Genomic DNA, 25834 nt, shown 5'->3' with positions numbered 1-25834 from the left:
TCCTGTAGCTCAGTAACTGTCGAGTCCATGGCATGCACTGATGGAATTATGGAGAAGCTATCACCTTTTGAATTGTTCAAGGGAGAACTGAAAACTTTTTCTGTACTTCGAGACTTGCCAACTCTGTCTCTACTTCGAGACCTACAACTATGGTCTTCAAACAATTACAGACTCTTTGTCTCTCATTTTATCTGGATGATCTATATGTGACCTGCATCTATCTGAATCCACAACATGATCTACACTTCTCCCTATCCTTGTCTCCCCCCACATACTAGCAATACTGCTAAAACCACAATCATTTTCCAACCATTTTCTTTTGTTGGTTTTTCCATAAGACAAATGGTGGCTCATGTCATTAGTAGATGAGGATGGTGATTGATGAGTCATTTTCATAGGTGAAAGGAAAACAATTGACTTGAGTGAGTTGTCAGAACTTTGCACAGGTGATTCCCCTCTATGGTCATCCAGGTACCTTTCAGTTCAATTCCCAGCTTGAAGAATGACTTGCTCTTTAGGGCGATCATGATCATGCTGAAACTTCTATGTATGTTGATTATCCTTGCCAAGTTGAGGCCTTTCTTCAAATGAAGTGTCCTTCCATTCTGATCCAACTTCCATGGATGTCACCCTCTTTTTCTCTTTGTCAATCTTTGAAACTAATTCACAGGCTCTCTTCTGCTGATCCTTGGTTGCTGCTACATCAATTACATTGGAGCATCACAAATCAGAGGCCAAACTATCTTGAACTAATAAGTCATCTTTCCCATGGCGCATCTCCTTAACCTATTGTCCATTCATGTCTTTAGTGAGAAAATTATTATCCTTATGACAACATAGATCAATATCTCCATTATGGGGGTTACCCACTGATTATAAAACATTGAAAACTTTGTTAGTGGAGCATTTCTTAGGAATTTCTTCTGACTACTTTCCAGAAGAAGGGATCTCTTCCTTAAAACTTGGTTGAGATATTTTTGTACCCTCTAAAAGCTTTTCATTTCCTTTAATAATGCTTGTTGACTTTCTTTTTTCTACATCCTGCTTATAATCTGCATGGTTCCTTGCTCCTTGCTCTTTGTGTATCTCTATTCACTCTTGTCTTGACAGTGCCAGAAGTTTCTTCTCTTATGACAATACTTCTAGTTGTTGATTCTTCTATACAGGGCTCATCAGAAGATTCCCTTCTCGTTACTTCCATCCTAGACAACTGTTCATCATAAGTACTATTAAGAAGGTCAATAGTACACTGTTGTATTTCATTGTTGCATTGTAAAGCAGCATTAATTGAAGTAGAGCAGTCCATAGTTGCAACTAAACTATTTTCCACAACCCTATCCTCTGTGCTGCATGGCAACACACCATCTAATCCATTTATGTTGCTTTATGGGGAAGGAAAAGAAGGAAAGGGTACAGGGGGCTCCCTTATCGATCTTCTTCCTTACTTCACAGAATTATTTATAGAAGATATTTCATTGTTTTGGTCATTATTGGTTGTTCTATCAGTGCCAACCTTGGCAATTTTTTGTAAATTTTTTAGTCTGTGCATTCAGTTTTCAGTATCTTTACCCTTACCAATAAGTGTTTGTTCCCTCCGAGTATAAGATTCCTATTCAGCATTAGGCACCACATTAATCTTAACTTCTTCATCAACAATATTTTGGCCTTCTTCCTTTCTCTGTACATTATGATCTGCCCCATGAGCCAAAGTACAGGCCTCATCTTCTACAAACTTCCTGATATAGACAGGATCATCCTTCTTGTTATTTTCGTCTAAATCCCATTGTTTTATTGGACAGTCAACATATCTACCATCAAAAACAAGTTCTGAAGCATTTCCATCAGTGGTGTGACTTGGAGATTCTTGATGGTTCCCTATAGTAAGCTTGTCCCCACTGTTTACATTTCCAGATGAGTCACTGCCTCTACTCTTCTCAGGCTGGCTATCATTTTCAACCCCTTTCTTCTTTGCCATTGAGATACCCTGAGATTCAAACTCATGGTTCTCATCAACCAAACGCTGGGACTCAACATTACAGGCTGAATCCTGTTTCTTTGATAATCATTGTTCAGATTTTTCACCATTTTTGGACTTGTTTTGAGCCCCACCACTAGTGTAAGGCAAAGATTCTGATTTTCTCATACCACCAGATTCAAAATATTGAGGTCATTTATTCTTTTTAGGAGGGTATAGCCATGACCAATCATTTGGGCGTGCCTTTGCCCCTGCTTCAGCTTCTCTTGTACTTTGTCTTTCTATCTTGGGGTTACCATCAATATCACTAGATCTGTCTTTCCTGCAGCTAGCCAAAAAACCATTGATTGCTTTCTACTGTGTGCCCTTATCCTTCAATTCAGGTGCTTGATCAGTCTTGGGAGTCACGTGTGTTTGACCCTTGCAATCCTTTGCAATCTCTGATCCTTGCACAATGCAAACTGATCCCAGTGCTAGTTTGCCTGAGGGCATTAAATTGAACAGGAACATAGTGATTGCTGCCTGTATTAATCCCAAGTGGGGCAAGAAGTTGAGACATCACTTGCTGGTGCTGCTGCCACAACTTTTCCCAAAACTGTTCGTTCTCCATTGAGCCTTACCTGAAGACCTTGGGTTCATGACATCAACCCAATTGCTCACAGGCTGGCAGGGTGAGCCAACTCTGATACCACTGAAATGTTCTAGGGTAATTTTCCCTTAGGGTTTCTAAAACTAGCAAGGGTTATTACCTTTCCATGCGACAAAAACACATACACAGTCATACAATAGACATTTACACCACGGTAGATATCTTCTATGTATGCAAGAATTCCATAGTAATTTTAATACTTTAATCAGAGCACAATACTTCAGGGCTGACTGCCCAATAACAATTGAGTATATCCAAACCATTAACCCTTCAACAGTGCTGATTTAATACATATATAACCAGTACAGTCCTCGCTATGCTATATCAAGTCTGCTACAACTAGTTATTACTACTAGGTTATTACAGGCTTACTGCACAGGGTCCGTGAGGTTCTTGATCACTGTCTGCGGAATTGATTGCTGATTTCTGAAATCCTTCCTTGCTGCTCTCAGACTGACTTGTTGTTTCATATCTGAAATTCAAGTTTGCGGCCCTAGTCTGCGGCCCCTGTAGCCCTGCGACCCTTATCCTTGCAGTCTCCTGATAGCACTGTCAAACTGCCCAGAATGCTGCCTAGAACGTTGTATTGAGTAGAGACTCCACATAATTACCTTCCCTGCCTTTAAAGGGAACTCGCTGACTATATGATTACGATAGAAAGTTGTTTTCTGTCCTAGAATGGATCTGAATTACTTCAAGGGAGAATGTTGCAATAGGATAGATTTGATAACCAGATAATCCACCAGACCAAGCTAGAGTTGCTCCAATTTCTATATTGTGCCAGAACAAGAAAATATGTGGTGTCTAGGTAGGGTGGGATCATCTCCATCGAAACTAGATGGAATGATTAGCTAGGGTGGGATCACCTCTACGGAAACTAATCAAAGAAATGTCTTAAAACCCTCAAAGCCTCAGGTTCATGAAAATCAGAGATATCTCAATCCAAGATTCCAAATTGATGATCCAAAATGATTCCAACTCTCCTCTATTTATGGATTCCCTCATGGGATTTCTCAAATGTGAGGGGTTTCAAGTGCAAACTCCAATTTGAGTTTTTTTGCCCTAGCCGACCAAAATTTTCCCTGATGTTGCCCCAAACATTGGATAATTGGGTTTTCGCTCCTTTATCAAAACAATAGCCTTCGAGGTTGGATAGACTATTCTGTCCCCCTTAGGGCAATTAATTAGGAAGGGACATTACATGATTTCTATCTATCACCGGTATTGGCTCCTTGTTTTCCTCACCATTGAGTAGGGGCCAAGAAACTTTCCCTTAAGAGGTTGATGCAACTGAAAGAAAAGAAAGAGCATGAACCATAATGATAAAGCACAAAAGATTTGTTGGGATATAATAAAGTGCATGGACAAAATCCTAGTTTGAGATCTACCCCCCTTATTAGCCCTCACCCAATTCCTGGTTAATGCATAAGTTATCAAAATGAAAAGAAATTTGAATATCCCAACCTCGATGAACAATAAATTGCTTCATCCTTAAGAGGTCAATGATGCATAAATGAAAGCTTGTAACCCAAGCTATGCAAGAAAAAGAAAATCATTAAAGCAAAAGGCACACCATAGGGGTGGTAAAAATAGACCGAGGATCACCCTTACAAAATGCAGGCTCCCATAAAACCATGAGTCTTGATTAGAAGCCTCCCAAGGTCCTCCAATCCGATCAGGGATGAGATCGCCTAGGTGAAGCTTTTATGGGATAGGGCACGGTCTAACCAAACACAATAGATATAGACTCAAATTGGCAAGATGCATGTCTAGGAGACCTCATATAGGGCCTCAAATGGTTTTTACATGGCTTTTACTTGTGACCTTGGTCTTACAATGGCGGTGAATGATGCACTAAAAAATTCTATGTATCCCCACTGATAGAGGGGTAATAGGTTCGTTCAACTCATTACCTTGATTTATCTCTCATCTCCCCCATAGTCCTACTTTATTGAACATTAACCTTGGGTGTTCTATTTACCAGAATCCTTGGAGGATATTTAACCTTGGAGTTCTTGGGTTATCTAATCTCAAAGATATGCTGCGGAAGCCTCTCTTGTGGGGATAATATCCATCCAAAAAACAACAAGGAAACATTTACTAAGGTGGTAGTGGTGGTTGATCCCATTGATCCTAGTGGTGGTTAATCTAGAGTGCTTAGTGAGGTTTTTCACTAAGGTGCTACATTTTGCAGTAACATTTTTGGCGTTGTTGTCGAGGAGTAGTTGAGCCCTCATGGTCTGAAATTTATTCTTCAATTTCTTTTGATGAGGCAATTCTAAAGCTAAGGTTAAAATTTCTCATATGGTGATTCCAAAATCTCATTTTAGTTCAGGAGCCCCTAGTTCTAGGCCTGATAAGAAAACTAATATTCCACCAAAAAGGAAGAACTCTCAAAAGACTCTTGTAATGGATTGTAGATTTCTGTGGTCAGGTTTTTTAGAATTTACACTCGGATATTCCACAGTTTTCATTTTTGCTTTGTCGACGTTTCGAGTCTAGACCCAGACTCATCATCAGGACTTGATTTACAAAGGAGAGAGACAGAAGAGATAAACTTGAGAAAGTGAAGGTCTGACTCTTTCCTTTGTATTTTAACCCTTGTCTGTTTGCATGTATTATGTAGATGCTTTGTTTGGTGGCAGACCCTGCATCTAAAGGCAGTATTTTCAAAATCTAGGCATTGTATCCACTTAAAATATTTATGTGTCAGATTTATACAATCAGGGAGGCCTTTACTCAAATCCATCTCCACACAAATATGTGCAAAGGTGAAGATCCCTTTTTCCATTCTTTCTCGATCTGTCTCTAGGTACCTTCTGAGGGAGTTCCCTATGCCTTCTAGAACCTGATGGTGCCAAAAAGGAAGCGGAAGGTTATGTAGCCTAACCCATGCCGACATTTTTGTGACCACCATTGTGTTTGTGTCAAAACCAGAGAACCATGGGGTTACGAAGAGGCCCACCCTTCCCGAGAACCATGGCCCATCATTTATGACGTAGTTGTAATCTTTTTGGGTATCAAACTGAACCACAAAAAAACCTTTTGCGCACAAGTAAATATCATATTCTTTGGTCTAGTTTTGGTAGATACATTCATTAAGCCCTTTAGATTTTGGCCAAAATCCATTGAAGCGACAAATGATGGCGTTTGTGTGTAAAATAGTGAAGAAATCACTTACTTTTGGTAATTCAATGGACAGATCTGGCGCTTTTTCCATCTTTTCTACAATGTATGGACTTGGAATTGTTATATTAGAGGCTTGTTTGTCCTGTGTTCTACGTTACCCTCTTAATGCGTCTTTGAAAGAGGCCTGACCCTTGTTGGTCAGATTTGCTCTTGCTCTTGTGGCCTTGCCTTGTAATCTTAGATTCAGGATAATGGTGCAATCACATTGAATCCCATAATATTTCAACTAGATCTCTTCCTGCAACACTTTCCTAAAGAATATCAAACTTTGTGATAAAATAGGAATACCTGTAGCTTTTTGGGCTTTTTTCTTCAGATCGATAACCAGATCCGTTCCTCGAACCCATATCATTAACGATTTCCCATATATGGTTTTGATGAAGATTTGATATACGTCCTCTGATCTGGCGTTAATCCTCTGCTTTCCTTGCTTGATGGATGATGCCATGAACCGATGCTACATAAATCCCACCTCTTCTATTCTTCTGTTCTTCCCCTCGATCTATGCCCAACCCTGGTGAAAAGGGCGGATTGCCTTGCATGCAACACTAGTCCTTTGTTGGGAAAATAATAAGGACTATTAACCCTCGACAAAACCCTTTGATAAAAAATAGAGATAAATAAAGCAGCCTTTGTACAGAAAGGGGCATGAAAAATCTGTGATTTCTTTGCCGCATGCTCATACCGTCCAAATAAAATTTCAGAGATGGAAGCGTAAATAAGAGACTCCTTTGTATTGTAGTGTGCAAGAAAATCTTTGACATGGAGAGTCTTTTTATTCCACAGGGGTTTCTTGTTGTCATTGAGGTTAGAAACTCTGTCCAAAAATGCAGCCAGAACATCTCTCTCCTTAGCAGGGTATAGATCCATTCCCGTGTACAGACCCCCCTGCCCTGGTTAATGACTCGATTTCATGAAATAAACAAGAAATATAATGAATGTGTCCAGGACTTTAACCAAAGTTTTGAAATCTTAGTCAAGGAGATACCAACTAATTTCAAGCTCACTGCAGATACTATACTAATGTAATATAATTTTGAAGGACAATTTGGCTATGTGCTTAGAGACAAGGGTCCTACAAATTTGGATCAAGGAAAGGAATTTGTTGTTTGTTTTGAACACAACCTTGCAACTTCCAAAGTTTACTTCTTCTCATATCCTAGAGCTAAGGTTGAACTCAAGTCTAAACCTATAAATGAACCTTACAAGCCTTTGCCCAAAAATTTGATAAAGTGACTAATGAGCTTATGCACAGTCAAATTACCATGATGACTAAGTTGTCTCTATTGGATAAAGAGAGAGGGTCTCATCCAAGTTATCCTCCCTAAAATGACAAATTTCCTAGAAGGAACCTAGGCCCAAGTAGTAGCAAGCCTCATCCTCAACAACATGTGCCTAACACTCTTGCACCTACTAACATGATCAATCATGAAGGGTTTCTTTGGTGTCCTTATTGTAATGTGTTTCATTGTGAAGTGGAATGTCCTCCTAATTAGGTGAGAGAGGAAAACTCAAATCATCTAAACTCAATAAAGGATCTTTGTTGTGCCAAATAAAAATTTTCCTATTTCCAAGCAACAACATGATGAAATGATCGAAGGATGTGTAAATAATTCAAATGAACATGTTACTGTTATAGAAGTAGGGAATAGATTAAAAGGTTGCACTATACTAGGACAAGCAAACGATAAAAAAACCCTAAGGCAAACAATAATGATGCCCAACTAAAAAGAATTGGACTAAAACATATTTACCTTTTTGTAACAACCCCAAACCCACTCCAAGCAAAAAGAATAGTGATGCTTCTTAGATGTTGATTTTGGGGAATGCGCTCATTAAAATAAATTTTCCTGTTCTTTCTTGAATTGGCCAATCTTGAACCTAAAAGAGGTCAAATAAAGAAAATACTTAACCTTGATAGAGAACTTGAGGATCCTCTTGTGATTTTGCAAAATATGCATTAGATAGAAGAAATGAAGGACACACAACTTTCTTTCTTTCATTAATAGTGAATGACTTAATTATGCATAATTGTATGCTTGATTCTGGTGCCTTTGCTAATGTGATGACATTGAAGGTCATGAACCAATTAAAGTTGCAAATTATAAGACCTTATAGAAATGTGTGTCCTTTTTATTTTAAACCTATCCAAGTTTATGGTTTGATCAAAGATTTGAAGGTTTATTTGGCAACTAACCAAGACATTGCTATGCTGATGGATGTTGTTTAATAGATTTCCCTGATGCCTAGGTTTTGCTCTTATCAAGAAAATGGTCAACCATAATAGGTGGGCATTTGCAAATGGACTGGTCTTATGCTACCATACCCACCTTTGATGGAAAACAATTTATCCTTTATAGAGAATCTGCCATAAGATATCATGTGGAAGACATCAAGGATTATAATAATCATATATTTGATATTGATCAAGGATTTATGGATTTGTTGCCACACAATCCTATAGGGATCCTTCGAGGGGTACCTAAGGGACAACTACTACACCAAATGACAACAATGGGACAAAGACCCTATTGAGAAATCCAGGGCAGAGAAATGAGGTGATTTCTCTGGCAATGATAACTGCTTGTGAAGATTCTTTACTTTTATTAATTAGGTTCTTCTTTGACTTGTTTATTATTATGTGTTCTTCTTCATCAAATAACTACCAAACCATAAAGAACAATGAGACAAAGGACACAAGATATAGGCTATCATCCAGGGCCAAAACCCCTCCAAGCTTGAGAGGAAAACCCACAAAATTCTTCTTCTTATAGAATCTTCAATTAACAAATTCCAAGACATTTGACCCTTGATCTACAACCTCTCCAAGATCAAGTCAATGCTTCTTCTGGATGAACTTCTTCTTCTCCAAGTAAATTCTAGTCAAACCTGTGTCACAACTTCAAATTTCAGCCCTAACTCAAAATTTTCAGGTGGCTGTAGTAGACCTGCAATTTCGGCTTCTACTACAGAAACCCTAGGTCACACGTGTGGCTAGAATATAGTTTGATTTGCCTCTTTCTGAATTCGCTTGGTCTTTTCTTCTCCTTTTGACTATTTGGCTTGCCAAATTGACCTTCCTTGACCCAAACTTTGGCTTCTTTGAGGGATTGCAATTTTTGGCTTCTTTAGCTACATGATGATGCCCTAGTTTTCGCATGTGTGGAGGAATATTAGCCCAAAACAGATAAAAAAAACCTTCGCTCTTCTTCCTTCCTCCTTCGCGATGTAATAGAATTCTTTTCTTGCTTAGATCAAACTCTTGTATGCTTGAGTGAATGTGTCTTGAGTGAGGCCGAGTTGTGCTTTATATAGCCCTTCTTGAGGCCTAAAATAGGCCGACTTTACCTTCTAGAGAGGCCGACTGCACTTTTGTAGGCTGACTTGATAGGGCAAGATGAGATCGCCTAGGTGAAGCTTTTATGGGATAGGGGATGGTCTAACCAAACACAATAGATATAGACTCAAATTGGCAAGATGCATGTCTAAGAGACCTCATATAGGGCCTCACATGGTTTTTACATGGCTTTTACTTGTGACCTTGGTTTTACAATGGTGGTGAATGATGCACTAAAAAATTCTATGTATCCCCACTGATAGAGGGGTAATAGGTTCGTTGAACTCATTACCTTGATTTATCTCTCATCTCCCCCATAGTCCTACTTTATTGAACATTAACCTTGGGTGTTCTATTTACTAGAATCCTTGGAGGATATTTAACGTTGGAGTTCTTGGGTTATCTAATCTCAAAGATATGCTACAAAAGCCTCTCTTGTGGGGATAATATCCATCCAAAAAACAACAAGGAAACATTTACTAAGGTGGTAGTGGTGGTTGATCCCATTGATCCTAGTGGTGGTTAATCTAGAGTGCTTAGTGAGGTTTTGCACTAAGGTGCTACATTTTGCAGTAACATTTTTGGCGTCGTTGTCGAGGAGTAGTTGAGCCCTCATGGTCTGAAATTTATTCTTCAATTTCTTTTGATGAGGCAATTCTAAAGCCAAGGTTAAAATTTCTCATAAGGTGATTCCAAAATCTCATTTTAGTTCAGGAGCCCCTAGTTCTAGGCCTGGTAAGAAAACTAATATTCCACCAAAAAGGAAGAACTCTCAGAAGACTCTTGTAGTTAAAGCCCTCTTCAAAGGCCTTTCTACCTCAACAACGATGACTAAGCCATGGCTTACAAATGTTTTTAGGCCCTTGGACATGAGTGCCATTTAGGGATTCACTAACAAAATGCTTGATAAATTTGAGGAATGGTTGCCTAAGTCCAAAGGAAATGATGTGGTCACGATTGAGCAACATATAATATTCTTTTACTGGCATGTTGGTGGCCAACATAGCAAAGAGGAAGATGTTGTCACGAGACTGTTTTCCATAGACTTGCTTAACGGAGGGATCAAGAATTGGGAGCAATTCCATGAAGCTTTAAACAAGAGATGGGTAACCATTAAAGATGGAAGACAATTAATGACACGATTTCTTTTTTTTCCAAGGAAAAAATCAGTGACTTTCTATTAATTAAAATGAAAAGTTACATTTAGTAGATGCACTGAAGCATTCCAGAGGTTGTCCCGAAGGACCCGTGTGCATGACACACACATAGTAGCAAAGCTACCAAGAAATATAAAAAGATAATAAATAAAAATAAAAAATAAAATTACACATTTCCAGCTAAATTGGACTTGTCTTTTTTGCCTTTTTTCTTTTGAACTTCTTGCCAGACCCTCGGAGGTGGAGAGGTAGTGACGATTGCCAGCTGATTATTGCTTGTAAGATTTGGGATATCTTTGTCTGAATCAGAGCTTTCGGAAACATGCGGTCTCTTATTTCCACCATTGCCCTGGTTGTTGTTATTTCCCTCTACTTGGCTTTCAAGTATCGGGTTTAGTACTGAGTTATTTGGATTCTCTAGTTGTTTCTTCTGGTCTTCCTCCTTTTCATCTCCCATCTCTCATGAGCCTTGTTGTTTTTTTGTCTCCTATTGTTGCTGGGTTTCATCCTGTTCTTCTTCATCATCATCTGATGAAGGGGGTTCTGGAAATTTCCATCCTTTTTGCTTTTGCGTTCTCTTCTTTGTTTTTTTCTTTGCTTGTTTGCATGTATTTTGCAAATGCCTTGTTTGGTGGCAGACCTTGCATCTAAAGGCAGTGTTTTCAAAATCTAGCCATTGTATCCACTTAAAATATTTATGTGTCAGATTTATACAATCAGGGAGGCCTTTACTCAAATCCATCTCCACACAAATACGTGCAAAGGTGAAGATCCCTTTTTCCATTCTTTCTCGATTTGTCTTTAGGTACCTTCCGAGGGAGTTCCCTATGCCTTCTAGAACCTGATGGTGCCAAAAAGGAAGCGGAAGGTTATGTAGCCTAACCCATACCGGCATTTTTGTGACCACCATTGTATTTGCATCAAAACCAGAGAACCATGGGGTTACGAAGAGGCCCGCCCTTCCCCAGAACCATGGCCCATCATTTATGACGTAGTTGTAATCTTTTTGGGTATCAAACTGAACCACAAAAAAACTTTTGCGCACAAGTAAATATTACATTCTTTGGTCTAGTTTTGGTAGATCCATTCATTAAGCTCTTTAGATTTTGGCCAAAATCCATTGAAGCGACAAATGATGGCGTTTGTGTGTAAAATAGTGAAGAAATCACTTACTTCTGGTAATTCAATGGACAGATCTGGCGCTTTTTCCATCTTTTCTACAATGTATGGACCTGGAATTGTTATATTTGAGGCTTGTTTGTCCTGTGTTGTAGGTTTCCCTCTTAGTGTGTCTTTGAAAGAGGCCTGACCCTTGTTGGTCGGATTTTCTCTTGCTGTTGTGCTTGCTCCTGTGGCCTCGCCTTGTAATCTTAGATTCAGGATAATGGTGCAATCACGTTGAATCCCATAATATTTCAACTGGATGTCTTCCTGCAACACTTTCCTAAAGAATATCAAACTTTGTGTTAAAATAGGTATATCTGTATCTCTTTGGGCTTTTTGCTTCAGATCGATCACCAGATCCGTTCCTTGAACCCATATCATTAACGATTTCCCAGATATGGTTTTGATGAAGATATGATATATGTCCTCTGATCTGGCATTAATCCTTTGCTTTCCTTGGTTGATGGATGATGCCATGAACCGATACTGCATAAATCCCACCTCTCTCTTCTTCTGTTCTTCCCCTCGATCTGTGCCCAACCCTAGTGAAAAGGGCGGATTGCCTTGCATGCAACACTAGTCCTTTGTTGGGGAAATGATAAGGACCATTAACCCTCGACAAAACCCTCTGATAAAAAATAAAGATAAATAAAGTAGCCTTTGTACAGAAAGGGGCATGAAAAAACTGTGATTTCTTTGTCGCATGCTCATACCGTCCAAATAAAATTTCAGAGATGGAAGCGTAAATAAGAGGCTCCTTTGTACTGTAGTGTGCAAGAAAATCTTTGACATGGAGAGTCTTTTTATTCCACAGGGTTTCCTGTTGTCATTGAGGTTAGAAACTCTGTCCAAAAACGCAACCAAACCATCTCTGTCCTGAGCAGGGTATAGATCCATTCTCGTGTACAGACCCCCCTGTCCCGGTTAATGACTCGATTTCATGAAATAAACAAGAAATATAATGAACGTGTCCAGGACTTTAACCAAAGTTTTGAAATCTTAGTCAAGGAGATACCAACTAATTTCAAACTCACTGCAGATACTATACTAATGTAATATATTATTTCTTTTGAAGGACAATTTGGCTATGCGCTGAGAGACAAGGGTCCTACAAATTTGGATCAAGGAAAGGAATTTGTTGTTTGTTTTGAACACAACCTTGCAACTTCCAAAGTTTACTTCTTCTCATAACCTAGAGCTAAGGTTGAACTCAAGTCTAAACCTATAAATGATGTTGACGCAACCTTACAAGCCTTTGCCCAAAAATTTGATAAAGTGACTAATGAGCTTATGCACGGTCAAATTACCATGATGAATAAGTTGACTCTATTGGATAAAGAGAGAGGGTATCATCCAAGTTATCCTCCCTATACCTTTTTATAGTAATGACAAATTTCCTAGAAGGAACCTAGGCCCAAGTAGTAGCAAGCCTCATCCTCAACAACATGTGCCTAACACTCTTGCTCCTACAAACATGATCAATCATGAAGGGTTTCTTTGGTGTCCTTATTGTAATGCATTTCATTGTGAAGTGGAATGTCCTCCTAATTGGGTGAGCGAGGAAAACTCAAAGCATCTAAACTCAATAAAGGATCTTTGTTGTGCCAAATAAATTTTTTCTATTTCCAAGCAACAACACGATGAAATGATTGAAGGATGTGTAAAGAATTCAAATGAACATGTTACTGCTATAGAAGTAGGGAATAGGTTAAAAGGTTGCACTATACTAGGAAAAACAAACGATAAAAAAACCCTAAGGCAAACAATAATGATGCCCAACTAAAAAGAATTGGACTAAAACATATTTACCTTTTTGTAACAACCCCAAACCCACTCCAAGCAGAAAGAATAGTGATGCTTCTTAGATGTTGATTTGGGGAATGCGCTCATTAAAATAAATTTTCATGTTCCTTTTCTTGAATTGGCCAATCTTGAACCTAAAAGAGGTCAAATAAAGAAAATACTTAACCTTGATAGGGAACTTGAGGATCCTCTTGTGATTTTGCAAAATATGCATTATGATAGAAGAAATGAAGGACACACAACTTTCTTTCTTTAATTAATAATGAATGACTTAATTATGCATAATTGTATGCTTGATTCTGGTGCCTTTGCTAATGTGACGACATTGAAGGTCATGAACCAATTAAAGTTGCAAATTGTAAGACCTTATAGAAATGTGTGTGCTTTTTATTTTAAACCTATCCAAGTTTATGGTTTGATCAAAGATTTGAAGGTTTATTTGGCAACTAACCTAGACATGACTATGCTCACGGATGTTGTTTAATAGATTTCCCTGATGCCTAGGTTATGCTCTTATCAAGACAATGGTCAACCATGATAGGTGGGCATTTGCAAATGGACTTGTCTTATGCTACCATACCCACCTTTGATGGAAAACAATTTATCCTTTATAGAGAATCTGCCATAAGATATCATGTGGAAGACATCAAGGATTATAATAATCATATATTTGATATTGATTGAGGATTTATGGATTTGTTGCCACACAATCCTGTAGGGATCCTTGGAGGGGTACCTAAGGGACAACTACTAGACCAAATGACAACAATGGGACAAAGACCCTGTTGAGAAATCCAGGGCAGAGAGATGAGGTGTTTTCTCTGGCAATGATAACTGCTTGTGAAGACTCTTTACTTTTATTAACTAGGTTCTTCTTTGACTTGTTTATTATTATGTGTTCTTCTTCATCAAATAGCTACCAAACCATAAAGAACAATGAGATAGAGGACACAAGATATAGGCTATCGTCCAGGGCCAAAACCTCTCCAAGCTTGAGAGGAAAACCCACAAAATTCTTCTTCTTATAGAATCTTCAATTAACAAATTCCAAGACCTTTGACCCTTGACCTACAACCTCTCCAAGACCAAGTTAATGCTTCTTCTGGATGAACTTCTTCTTCTCCAAGTTAATTCTAGTCAAACCTGTGTCACAACTTCAAATTTCGGCCCTAACTCAAAATTTTCAGGTGGCTGTAGCAGACCTGCAATTTCGGCTTCTACTACAGAAACCCTAGGTCACACATGTGGCTGGAATATGGTTTGATTTGCCTCTTTCTGACTTCGCTTGGTCTTTTCCTCTCCTTTTGACTATTTGGCTTGCCAAATTGACCTTCCTTGACCCAAACTTTGGCTTCTTTGAGGGATTGCAATTTTCGGCTTCTTTAGCTACAGGATGATGCCCTAGTTTTCGCACGTGTGGAGGAATATTAGCCCAAAACAGATCAAAAAACACTTCACCCTTCTTCCTTCCTCCTTTGCCAGGTAATAGACTTCTTTTCTTGCTTAGATCGAACTCTTGTATGCTTGAGTGAATGTGTCTTGAGTGAGGTCGAGTTGCTCTTTATATAGCCCTTCTTAAGCCCTCAAACTAGGCGACTTTACCTTTTAGAGAGGCCGACTGCACTTTTGTAGGCCGACTTGATCCTTTGCATTTGACAAGGTCTTGGAGGGGTATTTGACTTTGTCTTTGACTCAAATAATTTTTCTTACAATATGTAACATGCCCAAGAAGGGTTATTCATACATGACAATGACTCTTTTGACTTTATAGACTCAATGACAAATCCTAGAAGCTCTCAATGGGAGCTTGACCTAAAATAGATTTCCCTTGAGCATGAAACCCATGCCTTAAGAACAATAATAATAAATTTATTTTTCTCTTTTCATTGAATACATAAAATCAACATTACATATGCCATTATGAAGACCGAACTTTCTGCAACCTATAAACCTTAGAATTTTGCACGTGTGAGAGAGATAGAGCCCAAAAAACAAGAAATTTAGTCCTCCCAACTTTTTCTAGACCTTCGCTCTCCTTTTTTCTGTCCTTCCCAGCTACAGATCAAACTCTTTCTTGTAGATCGAACTTGTGAGTGAGTGTGTTCCAAATGAGGTCAAATTGCTTCTTTATATGGCCTTCTAAAGGGGTCGAATTCCCTCTTTTAGGCCGACTTGTAGTTTTGGAGTTTCCCAAACTTTCTAGACTCAAGATATATATTTTTTTATAATTTCATTTTGCCCGGAAGGGTCTTATAAACATGATGTTGACTCCTTTGACTCATGACGATAAATCCTAAGACCTAACAAATCTTAGAAGCACGAAAAACATGCTTTTAACGAGAAGACCATCAATAATGAGCATGAAACACATGCTTTAATAATAATAACTTTTTCTTTTCTTTTCTTGTTTGTTACTTAGGATACATATTGAAATGAGTACAATAATTAGGAAGACCGAAACTAGTTACATTTCTCAACACTCCCTCTTAGGTAGGGAGGTATTCATAATTGTACAACCAATACAACGTCATGTCTCAAACTAAAGAGTTCTCACAAGAAGAGTCAGATTGATAAGCTATACTATTAGCATCATTATCATGAACATTGTCCTTGAGGCCTAACTAGACAAGTTCTACTTTAATCAAGAGCATTATGCTGGGAGGATTTACATGTGATACCGCCCTACCTCTACAAGGTACATACCCCATCCGAATGTCTACAAGGTATGCCCTTTTAGGACTATTCTTATCTTGGATCTCTAATCCTAAGTCCTCAAAGAATATCAATCCTCTTCGACCACTCTTCTGTTGGATACTTGTCACATTCTCAAAGAGTATCGATCCTTTTCCTTTCTTGGATGCTATATCCTCAAGGAAATTATAGATGCTAATCCATTCACCGCCACTCTCTCTTGATTACCTGAAGAGGAGAATTCACATGTGATGTCCAACATCACTCCCTCTCAACCAAAGAGGACATCCCTATTCTCCTTTAATCTTGAGAATAAAACCTTGCTCCTATACAAGGAGACTCCTTTACTCCCTCTCAAAATCAGAGGAGATCTAGACTTCCTTTCTATTTGGGAAGTCATCATCACAAGCCTTACAACTTGTCTTCATAAGAGTATCAACTACCAGTTCTTCATAGCTGTCTGACTCCCTCTTTCCTCTACATCATCGAGCTTTCTTTCTTTCAAGGTATCATGGAGCCACCTTCTCTTTTCAATCTTGTGACAGGTTCCAAGCCAATCTTCTTGCTCATCACTTTCTTCTTCGATATGAAGGCATTACATTGAGCCTTCCCAAACTTCAAGTTGATCATAGCTTCTTCTTGAAAGTGATCTTCCTTTGACCTTCAAGTTATCTTCTCGCACTACTACCTTTTAATCCCAAGATGTCCATATCTTGACTTCACAGTTGCTAGGTACTAGATATCGAGCTTCCCTCAATATCCTTCATCCATACAGTTGAACTTGCCTCAACTGCCATCATATATTCTTGCAACATCTTCCAGGTAGCAAAATAATATGTTAACCATATAACCAACAATAATTAAAATCAAACTTACCATGGTGACCTTCTTGTTCCATCAATATCCTCTTGGTCCATCTCCATATGAATCTTCCTTCATGCATCAGAGTGCCCAAGGATCAAACTTGATTACCAAGTTACAACTTTTCTTCTGGAGACTATTCTGGATGTTAATCATTATATATATTCCAAAGAAAGCCTTAAATTCTTTTATACACTCTTAGGTAAGTCAAATCCTATTCCTTTCAAACATCATATATCTAAGCATGTTTTATGACCAACTTACTTTCTACAAGATTCTACACGAATCTTATCCAAAGTTTTATATCTACCATGTATTCCTGTGCTTTCATCCGATCATCTAGCTATTCATATATCTCACAAAGAGCATGCATCTTGAGCCATTGCATTCTTTCATCCCTTTACCAGTATTGATTCCACATTACATGGAATGTCTACTAACCTTTGTCATGGTGCTTTTCCAAAAGACCTTCCAAAATGATGATCTTTCCTAAATCATGATGATTCAACTAAGCAAGATGACAACCTCTAACATAATGTTAGACAATATTCGGATGATCAATATGAAAAATGGTCTATCTATCCATTTATCTAGATGATCTCTACAAAGCAACTTAATCATGTAAATTATAGACATGCTACTATCATATGCTTCTTTTTATGATGCTATGCAAAACATACTATCCTAAAAGAAAGATTAAACTTCACAGAGAACCTGACAGTCAGTGAACCTTCTTTAGTAGTAAAGATCCTTCACTTCTTCCTTCTTTGCTTTCTTCTCAGGTTCTCCCACTGCCTCAGCTACATGAGCTTCACTCCTTTCCTTTCTCTTGTTGTTCTACTTGTTTGGACAATCCCTCTTAAAGTGTCCAAATTCATTGCATCCAAAACATTGCACTTTGGACATGTCTTTCTTCTTGGACTTACCAAACTTTCCCTTCTTCAACTTCTTGACTCGGGCTAGAAAGGCTTGAGATTTCTCATCAAATCCAATATCATCCTTGACCTTGATCCTTGATTCTTCCAATATGCACTGTGCCCACAACTCATCAAAGGGAGTTGAATCCTTCTTGGAGTAGATGCTTGTTGCAAAGCTGCTCCATTTTGGTGGCAATGCATTCAGTACATAGATGGTTACTTTAGAATCAGTAATTGGTTCCCCAAGTCCTTGTAGATGGTCTCTTAGTTGAGAGACTCTCATGAGAAAGGATGCCACATCCTTATCCTTTGACTTCTTCATTTTGTACAACTTGTTCCTCAACAACATCTTTTGTCTTGTTGTACTTACCGAATACAAATTCACTAGCTTGTCATACATGGCCTTGGAAGTCTTCATATTTGCAACAAATGGAACAAGAGAATCCTTAATTGATTAAACTATGATCCTTTGAGCTCTTACTTCCCCTTTATTGTACTTTGCTAGTTCTTGTGTCTTATCTTTCTCAGGTTCAGTGATTTCTCCAGTAACATATCCCATTACTTGTTCTGTGAGTATCAAGTCAATTCTTTTCTTCCATGCTAGATAGTTCGAAGCCCCAATAAGGTTATTTCTCTCCTTGCAGAAAGAACCCATATGACTTGAAGATTCAGACATAGTGTAATAATAAAATACTTACTTTGGTAACCAAGATTCTTCTTGATGATGTCTCGACTCTCGAACCTTCTTGATTCTTTCAAGACCTTCGGAGATTTCTTGATGATGTCCTTGAAAGATGTTCCCTAGGATTCCTCCACCAACAACTTCCAAGATTGATGCCTTGAAAATAGACTTTCTTTTTGCGAGATTGATGTAGTCTCGGTCTTCTTCAATGTAGAAACCCTAGATTAAAAGGGTCTTCTACCAACGAGTCTTTAACCAAATCCCTTCAAGAGACAATTTTCCTTGTAGTCTTCTTCTTTCAGGCTTTGACAACTTCTTATCTTTGATCAACAATTCTTTCTAGTGTCCTTCCAGTTGCCTTCCTTGTTCACCTTAGCTCTAAAACCATGCTGGAAAATGTAAAGTGATAGCTAATATATCTAATTTTCCTTAACTTGGATAGTGCTTGTGAACCTTTAATTATCTTCTTTATGTTCTTTAGTTAAATCTTTCATCAAACAATATCAAGAGCAATAACAATAACAAAAAGAGGACAAATATAGGCTCCCAGCGAGGGCAAAACCCCTTTAAGGGGAAAACCTAGTAACTCTTATTTTCTTTGAATTTGCTTCAAATGAGATACAAAGACCCAATCCATAGACCAAGTCCTTCTCCTAGTACCAAGTCAGCGCTTTCTCAAGTCCTTCCTTTAGTCTGCACCAAACTGCTACTCCCTGCAACTTCAACCTGCTAGCTACAACAGTGCTACTCGACCTGCAGCTTCGACCGAACAACTTTGTCCTTGCAGCTTCTTGGAAACCGGAATATAGCCTCCTCCTGAGACCTACTTTGAGCAAGACAACTCTCCCAAGGTCAACGAGGTCAAGATAAGGGTTTTACCTCTTGTAGCTACCAGATTTCTCAGTTTGTCCTACTGCAATTCAGACCTGCAACTTCGACCTGTTTCTGCAACCCAGAAACCCTAGAATTTCACACATGTTAGAGATAAAGCCCAAAAAACAAGAACTTTTGTCCTCCCAACTTCTTCTAGACCTTCGCTCTCCTTTTTTTTGTCCTTCTCAGCTACTGATCAAACTCTTTCTTGTAGATCGAAAGTGTGTTCCAAATGAGGTTGAATTGCTTCTTTATATAGCCTTCTCAAGGGGTCGAATTCCCTCCTTTAGGCCGACTTGATGCTCCCAGGGCCGACTTGTACTTTTGGAGATTCCCAGACTTTCTAGACTCAAAATAATTCTTTTTATAATTTCATTTTGCCCAGAAGGGTCTTATAAACATGAGGTTGACTCCTTTGACTCATGACAAGAAATCCTAAGACCTAACAAGCCATAGAAGCACAAAGAACATGCTTTTACCTAGAATACCATCAATAATGAGCATGAAACCCATGTTTTTTTTTCTTTTCTTTTTTTGTTTGTTACATAGGATACATATTGAAATGAGTACAACAATTATAAAGACCGAAACTAATTACATTTCTCAACAATGAGAACACCAACAATCCTCTGGGACCACAAACCTGTTACCTTGCACATCACAAACAAATATTGGAAGCATTTGTCCTAGGCATACTTTGATCGCCCATGTTTTCATGAAATAATAGTAAAACCATATAGGAAATAAAATCTACTCTAAATGCAAGTCTAATCTAAATGCATCTTCTCTAGCATGAGAACATGATATGATGATATTAGCTATGCAAAAATCAATATGCAATGCATCCTACTCTAACATGCATGGCTACATTATGCAAATACTAAGTGTAATCATAAAACCAATGCAACCAACATATCATCCAATCAATATCAGATTTCCTACCCCTATGATTTATTGTGATATATACTTGAGAACAAACATGACAATCATGGTACTCATGTGCTAGGTCACAAGGGTGGGAGGTGGGAAAATAAAGTGACCATATATGGAAGATCATGGATGAAGAAGGAAAAGAGGGATGCAACTTGCACCATTGGATCCTCTCTTTCAGCCAAAAGATAGAGATATCAACAATCAAGCTCATGAACTTTCGACGAAGGGCCACCTCAGGCATATCATCCTCATCATGGTCCTTCATAACGATGACATGCTTCATGGTTGCCTTGAGGTCACGATGGGAAGGAAAAGGAGGGCGCTGGCACAAAGGATCAATATCACTGAGTTGTTTTTCCCAATGGTCATATTTAGGAGGGGGAAAGACTCATCATCACAAGTGAACATAAGAAAAGGGGTGAGGCAATGGTCCATGGATGGCTCGAGTATATTCCTAGGATAATAAGGAAGGCAGGGAGAAATAAGGTCCCTATTGATGTCATCATCAGTATCACAAATTGGTCCTTTGTTAAGATGACAATCAATCACCTCCCACCGTCCTTCCCATGGGGGAAAATGATCATATTACCTTTCAAGATTAGCGATAGATATATTATTATAAGTAGTGTTCAGGAGAAAGGGAAGACTAACCTTAACCTCATCTTCCTTGTTAGTATCATAAATAGGGTCACTATTGAAATGATGGTTGCTAATATCCCATTTTCCCTCTTTTATGTGGAAGAAGCCACAAATGTCAACCTCAGGTGAAGCAATAATATCCACATTTTCTTGATCTTCATGAAGCATATTATTCAACACCCCTTCTTGAATGAGAGGCCCAACTTCATTAGGTTCATCATCATGGACTCGGGCTCCAACGGGGCCTCTTCAAATATTAGACCAAGGAGGAAGACCTGCTTGCTCCCTAACAATGACGCCAAAAATGTTGCCACACAATCTAGGAGGGGTACCTAAGGGACAACTACTAGACCAAATGACAACAATGGGACAAAGACCCACTGTCACCTCAATCAGTGTCCCCTACTCTTTACAGACTTTCACCGATGGGAGGAGTCCCGGTATGAGGGAAATCACTATTAATGATAGAATCAATGACTAGGTATGATGTGATTTCCAAGGCCCATTCAAAGGAGAGGCTCAAATAAAGGCTCAATGCTTCAAGAGAAGCAAAAAGGCTCTCCAAGAAAGACCTATGAGGAGACCTAGACCTAGGGTTTATGATATTCAATGATGACAAGGAGACCTAAGGTCAAGGCTCCAAAGATGATTAGGACTACTCAAGAAGCTTTGTATGATGATTGTATTTCTTTATATAAGCTTTTACTATTCTTGAGAAGCCTAGAATGGGACCACACAAGACCTAGGGTTTATGAATAACCATGGTAGGAGATCCTCCGAGGAGCTCACTAGGTTAAGGTTGTTGAGAATCTAGGGTAGAGAGAAGAGCCTAGAGGTGATTTCTCTAGTAATGATAATTTCTTGTGAATACGTTTTATTTCTTTTGATTAGGTTCTTCTTTAGCTTGATTATTATAGAGTTCTTTTCATCAAACAACTATCAAAGTATAAACAACAATGAGACAAGGGACACAAAATGTAGGTGATCATCCAGGGCCAAAACTTCTACAATCTTGAGAGGAAAACCCGCCATATTCTTCTTCTTATAGATTCTTCAATTGATGAATTCCATGACCAAGACCCTTGACATAAGAACCTCTCCAAGACCAAGTCACAAGGTTTCCTTGAAACAATTCTTCTTCCTTGAGTCAATGCTAGTCAAACTGATTGTTGTTAAAATTGGCAACTAGAGCCAAACTCCATGTGGGTCATCTTATTAATGGATGCAGATATTTTTCTTGGATACCTCTCATCGAGAGGTGTAGGATTGATCTAAAGATCATCCGATTCCGATAAGTATTCATGGAGATATGAATTTATTTGTGTTATGGGATAATTCGTCAAGGTCGGCCAGCAACCAAATAAACCCCACTTGTGCTCAACGTAGTATAAATAGAGGTGGCCTTCAAGTCATTTCAACACACTTGGGATCTCTTCCTCTCTACTTGTCTCTGGGTTTTAGTAGGAGGAGAGATCCTAAGGGATAACGCTGCCCTAACCTAGAGGGCAGAAGCTGAAACTGTAGGAACTGTCGGAATTGCCGGGAATAGCCGGAATTGCTGAAACTGCCAGAACTGCTTGGAATAGCTGGAATTGCTGGAACTGCTGGGAATAGCCGGAACTCTGGGAATAGCCGGAATTGTCGGCACTGCTGGGAATTGCCGAAATAGTCGGAATTGCCGAAACTGCGGGAACTGCCAGGAATAGCCGGAATTGCTGAAACTGTCGGAACTGCTAGGAATAGCCGGAACTGTTGGGAACAGCCAGAACAACCGGGAAAGCTAATACAGAGGGCAGAAGCCGAAACTGCCAGGAATTGCTGGGAAAAGCTGGAACTGCCGAAATTGCCGAAACTGCCGGAACAACCAAATCATCTGTCTCCGAAGGAGAGCAACATGCAAGGGACAACTAACTAACATTGGGACAGTTGTATGGTACTTAGCAACATTTACACCAAGCATGCAATGTTACAACTAGCATGGACAGCTAGCATGCAACAGCAAGCATGCAAAGGACAACAAGCATGCTAGGGACAGCAAGCAAGCTAGGGAAACAAGCAAGCATGATGTAGCCATCACATAGGTCAGTATGGCAACATGGTGCAACAATGGCACATAATGTAGTATAGTGATGGGTACAGTCATGATTAATGAAGCATGATGAGATGCAGCATAGTGATGATGGGTGCAGCACGGTGAGGTGCAACATGATGACAAAATGCAGCACAATGATAGGTGAAGGAGTCACCTTGGAGAATCAGTTGAAGCAGCATGTCTTCAACTGATCTCACGTATCATCTTCTTAGAGATGATCTATGCTCTTATCTAGATAAGTCAAAGTGTTGACTTCTATTGTAAACGTACTATCTCTCTCTCTCTGCTGAACTATTGAAGAACATATAAGAAGAATTGATCAAGGGTTTCCCCACATTTGGGTTTGTTCGTGGCTAGCGCCACATCTTGTGTCCTCTTGTCTTAGCTTGTCTTCTGCGATTTATGTTTATGTTCTATCTGCAGTTTACTTTAATGCTGATGTGATTGCTAATCTGGAAAAGATATTGAGCTAACTGTGAAAATTGAAATAAATTGCTCTAAGCATAGAACATACCTAAAATTAACAATTGTTTCACCATGGATCTTAGCTTCTCTTTAGATTTCAGCCTATTGTCATAGGCTTGCAATTCATGGCCTCCTCAGAAGCCCTAGTTGCATCGCGTGTGAGGGATAAACAATGATTTTATCCCTTGATTCCCTTCTCGCTTGGATAGAGTCTTTTTCTTCTATAATTCGACTTGATAAGTGACTTGATTTCTTCCTTGATTCAGCCTCCTAGGATGACTGTGATAACTTGACTTCTTCTGCAACAAATAGTACTAATCCTCCTTGCATGTGTGAGAGATATTTGCCACAAAATAGATCCAAAACACTTCGACTCCTTCTTCTCCCTTCTTCGATTGATGAGAGGCTCTTATTCTTGTGTTTCTCACACTCTTCAAATTCAGATACTTGAATGAATGCTCTTCAAGTGAGGTCGAGTCCTCCTTTATATAGTAGTTTGCCCATGAAAATAAGCTGACTTGTCCTCATGCCTGAGCTGACATCTCTTTCTAGAATGCTCTACATCTTCTTAGGAAGGTCGACTTGATTAAGTACTTGTGATGAGGTCTTGGAGGGATTTTGGCTCTTCTAGTGACTCAAATAAATTCTCATTTACACCATGTAACATGCCCAAATGGGTCTTCAATACCTGACAATGACTAACATTAACATGGTATCAGAGTTGAGGTGAAGACAATGCCTAAGCAAGAGTGGAAGAGCAATCACCGAAGACAGTTGGGAAAGGACAAAAGTATCATTGGATTCCTCATCCCTCTTCAAATTCACCGAGGGTGAAGTCGAAGCAGAGAATATTATCAGAATAGTGCAGCAGAAGTTTCTGATGGCCTACCTAAAGATCACTTCATTGGGAAGTTCGGATCTAAGGGTGGAAGGAAAGGCAGATACCTTGGTTGCAATAAGTTCGGCCATTATGCGAAGGAGTGTCCGAATGGCAGAGACACATCTCTTGATGAAGATAACAATCATTCCAGGGACATTTTCAATGATCAAAGGAATGACAGGTAATGTAGGTCATCATGGAAATGGCCGACTCTTCAAAGAAAGCAAGGAACCCCAGGTATGAATAATCAAATGTTGTTTTTGATAAGATAAAGAAGCGTTATCTTGTATTGGCCCTCTCCTTCAGATTCTTTGGGAATTTGGCTTATTGATGGTAGTGCTTCAAGGCACTTGATCGGATAGAAGGGTGCACTCTCTAATTTGGTAGAGATGGAAACAATCGTGGGATTATACTTGGAGCCAATGCCACCTATCCCAGAAAGGGTGTAGGGAATGTTACCCCTCAATTCAATGAGGGTAACTTGATTCATTTACAAAATCTCTTTTAAGTACCTGATCGCAAGAAGAACCTGGTGTCCATTTCAACAATGGAAGTCAAAGGTTACGAGGTGGCACTCATTGATGGAAAGGTACGTGTTTGAAAATAGAATTTTCAAAGACGTTTTTGAGTTCAGGGTTGTATCAAGTTGCAGGAAGTCCACTGGGGACCATGTCCATTGACACATAGCACCGGAGGTCTGTAATATTCCTAATTAGCCATGGCTAATTGGAATATTCGATTTTGCTCAATTTTTGCCTTCTATAGTTATTTATAAATAAAAAGGTGAGAAAAGGGGACATAACTCACTTTTAGAATAAAAGTCACTTCCTAGTAGCACAATGTTGTGACTTAAAGGGGAGCCAAGGGGGCCAAAGGGGGACGCAGAGATGGAGCCCACATAGACACTTGGAGGGACTGCGCAGAAGGGAAGAAACACGTGGCAAGAGAGGAATTACATTGGAGGAGGTGAGCCTTGGGATTGAGAGAGGCAAAGGCTATAAAGGAGAGAGAAGCCCCCTCATTTTGATCATTGGATTATGTGCATTTGAGCTAGTCACTTCGACTTAGAGCACGCTGGCTGTTTAGCTAGTCTGCAGCACTGTTTAGTGCATTGAGTGTCTCTGTTTGGAGATCTCACCCTTAGCCCCGGGGGACTTCGAGTGCCTGCTCGGGCAAGGTATTTCCATCAACATTTTTGCAGTAGTTTCATCAGTATTTTGGCAGGAGGATTGAGCATCGTGGAGGACTACGCAGCACTAAGAGGGATGACGTAGTTCTTTTTGGCAGGAGTTCTGGATTGAGGGTTTGCAGCAGGATTTGTGCTGGGAGATTGAGTAGGGGATCAACCCTTGTATATTGGAGAGTTTTGGCAGAGGTTTCAGGTAGATTATTGGACAGTTTCATTCAGTGGCAGCGCAGAGCATTGAGGGACTGCGCAGAACCCCAAGTGGGTGATTTTTGGGGGTTGGCCATTTTAGAAAATCTTTCTGGGTTTTTCTGGGTTTCTTGAGTAGAGTCCGATTCCAG

The 25834-nt window shown here is 39.3% G+C and overlaps 1 protein-coding gene across 4 annotated transcripts in view; it reads left to right on the top strand.

Moving 5' to 3' along the window:
* Positions 1-25834, top strand: part of LOC149205951 (uncharacterized) — a 166711-nt gene that overhangs the window by 83609 nt on the left and 57268 nt on the right. The window lies entirely within an intron of this gene.

This window comes from Pinus tabuliformis, chromosome 1_2 (genome assembly GCF_031772625.1).
Source record: "Pinus tabuliformis cultivar Carrire ecotype Pingquan chromosome 1_2, CPIR1, whole genome shotgun sequence".
Classification (NCBI taxonomy): Eukaryota; Viridiplantae; Streptophyta; class Pinopsida; order Pinales; family Pinaceae; genus Pinus; species Pinus tabuliformis.
The sequence above is the reverse complement of the archived record's forward strand: the minus strand, read 5'-3'. Positions and strand labels throughout refer to the sequence as shown.